Source organism: Haliotis asinina, chromosome 14 (assembly GCF_037392515.1).
Source record: "Haliotis asinina isolate JCU_RB_2024 chromosome 14, JCU_Hal_asi_v2, whole genome shotgun sequence".
Taxonomy (NCBI): Eukaryota; Metazoa; Mollusca; class Gastropoda; order Lepetellida; family Haliotidae; genus Haliotis; species Haliotis asinina.
The window spans coordinates 42918800-42924025 of NC_090293.1; positions in this window are offsets into that span (position 1 = coordinate 42918800).

The window sequence follows — 5226 nt, forward strand, 5'->3', positions numbered from 1 at the left end:
TGTCTTGGGTCCTTCAGAACTTCACCTGTTGACAGTCTTTACGTTGAGGCCGATGAACCATCTCTTGCACAACGCTGTATCAAATTATCTTTACAATATATCATAAAACTATACTCTAACGAATCTAACCCTGCATATAACTGTGTCTTCAATCCCCTTTATGAGGATTTGTATAGCAAAAAGTCTTCTTTTGTTCCACCTCTTGGGCTCAGAATAAAGCCGTTTATTGCTGCTGCTGGTATTGAGCTGAACAATATAGCTCCTTCCCGTCTTCTTTCCTCTCCACCATGGCAGTTGGTTAGGCCACAGGTTGACCTAACATTAACTACATTTACAAAAAACAGAAACTAATGAATTACAGTATAAACAAGAATATAATCAATTGAAACATAAATATAACAATTACAAATCCTTATTTACAGATGGTTCCAAGGACGGTGGTGCAGTTGCTTGTGCTACTGTCATTGGATCGAGAACAATATCTTCTAGATTACCAGATAATAGTTCTATTTTTACAGCAGAAGCTAACGCCATATTAACAGCTCTTAAATATATTCAAAGACACCCTAAACGTAAGCAGTATATGATATATTCCGACTCTCTTTCTTGTCTTCAGGCTATTAAAAATATTTCTTGTAAACATCCGCTTTTAATTGAAATTATTGAATTGTATAATACTCTTGCTACTGGCCAATACGACATCGTCTTTTGTTGGTTACCCAGTCACGTAGGTATTTCTGGAAATGTGATGGCCGATCTTGCTGCCAAGGCGGCTCTCAACAAATCTGTGACACCACTTTTTCTTCCATATTCAGATTACAAAGCTTGCATTAGAACGTATATCCGTGATCTGATGCAGAAGAAGTGGGACACTCAAGTAGGTATCAATAAATTACATGAAATAAAACCGTATATTGGTTACACCTACTTGGGTTGTCAGTCCAGATTTGAGGAGGTCATCATGCGACGATGTCGTATTGGCCACACAAGATATACACATAAATATTTGCTTAAAGGTGAGGATCCTCCGTTTTGTATCCCTTGTGATGGAAGAATCACAGTGAAGCATATCCTGCTTGACTGTGTCGAGTATTCCATCACAAGGGATCAGTATTTTAATTCACGAACTCTGAAGGATCTTTTTAATAACACAAGCTCTCATTTAATCATTGCATTTTTAAAAGAATTAGATTTATTGTCTGGTTTGTAAATAGATAAATATTTTATGATTGGAAGTTTAAATTGAGAACTGTGCTTGTTAGTGGTTGAAGTACTGTAAAACTATTGTCCCCCTGAGAGGGTACGTAAGTCCACAAACATTCAAAGTAAATTCAAACTTTCATGTTTTTAATCGTAGCATAAGTGTCTTTTTATTTGCATGGCTAGGTTTCCCAAATTGCTGACGGCTGAGGGGATGATGTAAATCCAGCTAGGGTCCATGCAGGTAGCCAAGGTACTGTAAGTCCCCATGGTCCCTAGTATGGTGATCTACTTTCAGTTGTTAGCAATCTATAGCCCATTTTTTATCTTGTATTGTCCTCTATAGATCAATTGTTTTAGGTATAGGTACTAGTTTTATATTCTCATCTGTGATATTCTAGTTGTTTTACTGTCTCTCGTTGACAGGTTTTATAATAGATATATATATTTCATTTCAGTATTAAATGTTCTCGTCACGATATGGCTGAGATATTGCCAATGTGACGATAAATATTAACTCACTCACTCACTCATTATCTAGATGAAGTGAAGCTTCCATGAAACACACTTTCCACTTTCATCCCGCTTATATCTTATCTTATATATATATATATATATGTTTTTGTTTCAGTCCTGACCAAATATGTTTAACTGTTGAGTTATCTGATGCTGTATTGATGCTAGCGTTACTGCAAGGTTACTCATGGATGGCCTAAAAGGCCGACACGGGGCACCGATTAAATACTTTTGATTGAAGCTTTGTTGGGAACGGAGAGAGAAAGGGGCTTCACTTTAACGGACCAGGTATCTTTACATGTGACATTTTGTAACATCGCAAAATGACATTTAAGTAGATATACTGCTAATCTATGGATTTAAACACCATTCAAGTTGCTTTAGATTGCTCGAGCCACCATACCGAACACTTGTGGCCGGGAAAACGTTTTCGCAAAAGATAGGCATTACAAATGGGCATGCTTTAAATACACGGACCAGGCTGGTATTTGGCTGGACATAGATGTAAAAACATTTCAAGCCGAAGGAAATGTATATCGGAACTGACGTAAGTATTTCGACGTTTTAAATCCTGTTTCACTTAACGATTCCTCTTTTAGACGTAACCTTGGTAAGCCAGTTCATAGGCTGCTCGTGTTCCTGAGTCTTAAGCGATTTAAAAGTTATATTTCTTTTATGGTACGCGTTTGCGGCTTTCGATTAATCATTATTATCATGAGCGTGTACTGCATTAACCAATTGCAGGCATGGTGTTCGTTAATGGATTCATTAGCCAATAATATATTTGGCCCGCTTAGGCCCGTCCCGTCCCGTCCCGACGTTTAGGCCATCCTGGTCCCTCTGTGTTTTGATGGTGGGGTCTAAGGTTATGCACTGTCCAGACACATTTTTGCACGGATGGACGCGTTTCAATTCTGGTTGATGCGGATTTTGGAGGCCCTGGATTTTCCTCAACATCGCCAGCAATGAGTAGGAGAGTCATTGACAGAAGATGCAGACGCAAACACAAACGCGTCCGTGTGGTATTGCTATATCGCGGTGTATAACATGGCCTGCTTCGCTGACTGTAACATCCAATTTCCCCACTCCATTCAAGAATATCCGCCCCCATATTCGCTCAGAGGTTTATTTGTATGTTAAGAAAGGATATTCACAAGATCGTTGACGGAATGTATCCCTGGGTATCTTGAGATGATTAAAAACACCCACAGCAAAATCACAAGAGCTGCCATGCCCCTGATCCCGTGACACCGTTGGTTGCTTTTGGCAAGCAATGAAAAGAATGAGGTGTCATTGTACCAGTAAATAAAGCTGTTCTATATATTTCTACGCTACAAAAGTAAGTCCCATAAATGGGACACTGCACATGAGTGAACGTGAAATTTCAGTTTGGAAAAACATGCAAACCATTTTCGTTTTATTTGTGCAAAACATCCTAAAGAACTTAGGGAATATTAATGAGTGAGTGAGTTTAGTTTTACTCAGCAGTATTCCAGCTATATGGCGGCGGTCTGTAAATAATCGAGTCTGGACTATACAATCCAGTGATCAACAACATGAGCATAGATCTGCGCAATTGGGAACCGATGACATATGTCAACCAAGTCAGCAAGTCTGACCACCCGATCCCCTTAGTCGCCTCTTACGACAAGCATAGTCGCCTTTCATGGCAAGTATGGGTCGCTGAAGGCCTTTTCTACCCCGGGACCTTCACGGGTCTAGGGAATATTATATGAGCGCTCATCCCCTACTATGTTTACGACACGAGTGCCTAAATGTTGGTCCACGTGTATGTCCCGGGCGAGAGCGAGGGGTATACCGATATATAGGCACAAGAGTCGTAAACATAGTAAGTCATCGGCACCAATATAATATTCTGTTTATTATCAAAGCTGTTATATTTAGGAAAATAAACCCAAATCTACTTTCCAACAAGGGCTGGCATCACAGAAGAACAGTGACGGCATAGCATTGTTCATGACATCACGTTACCATGACATAGTGACATTTTGCCCCAGGGAATTGTATGAAAAATATGACCCCTGATATGATCGCCCTTGTAGGTAATAAATGGTAAAATTGAGTGAGTGAGTGAGTTCGTAGTTAACGTCACATCGGCAATATTCCAGCCATATCGTGACGAGAACATGTTTGATATTGAAATGAAATGTGCATATACTATAAACACCTGTCGTCAAAGGACAGTAAAATAACTAGAATATCACAGTTATCATTTAAAACTAGTGTAGAAAGTTAAAACTAATATCACTATTTGGACAATACAACATAAAAGACGGGCTATATATCACCAACCACTGAAGGTAGATCACCACACTAGGGACCATGGGGACTTACTGTACCTTTGCTTCCTGCATGGACCCTAGCTGGATTTACATCATCCCTTCGGTTGTTAGCAATTTAGGAAATCTAGCCATATATTAAAAAGACACTTATTCTACGATTAAAAATATGGACAGTTTGAATTGAATTGACTTTGAATGTTTGTGGGCTTACGTACCCTCTCAGGAGGACAATAATTTTACAGAACTTTAACCTCCCTCGAGGATACAGCCACTAACAAGCACAGTTACGAATTTAAACTTCCAGTACTAAAATATTTATCTATTTACAAGTCATTTAACAAATCTAATTCTTTTAAAAACTGAATGATTAAATGAGGACTTATATCATTAAAAAGATCCTTCATTGTTCGTGATTTGAAATAGGTATCCCTTGTGATGGAATATTCGACACAGTCAAGCAAGACATGCTTGACCGTGATTATTTCATCACAAGGGATGCAGAACGGAGGATCCTCACCTTTCAATAGGTATTCATGAGTATATCTCGTGTGGCCAATACGACATCGCCGCATGATGACCTCTTCAAATCTGGACTGACAACCCAAGTAGGTATAACCAACAGAAGGTTTTATTGCATGTAATTTATTCATGCCCACTTGGGTGTCCCACTTCGTCTGCATCAGATCACGGATATACGATCTAATGGTAGCCTTATAATCAGTGTATGGAATAAGAAGTGGTGTCACAGATTTGTTTAGTGCTGCCTTAGCAGTAAGGTCAGCCAATGTGTTCCCAGAAATGCCCACGTGGCTGGGTAACCAACAGAAGACGATGTCGTATTGGCCAGTAGCAAGATTATTATACAATTCAATTATTTCAGTTAAAAGTGGATGTTTACAAGAAATATTTTTAATAGCCTGAAGGCAAGAAAGAGAGTCTGAATAGATTATATAGTGTTTATGTTTAGGGTGTCTTTGAAGATATTTAAGAGCCGTTAGTATGGCATTAGCTTCAGCTGTAAAAATAGAACTGTTGTCTGGTAATCTAGAAGATATTGTTCTGGATCCAATCACAGTGGCACAAGCCACTGCGCCACCGTCCTTGGACCCATCTGTAAATAAGGATTTATAATTGCTATATTTATGTTTTAATTGATTATATTCTTGTTTATATTGTAATTCATTCGTTTCTGATTTTTTAAACGAAG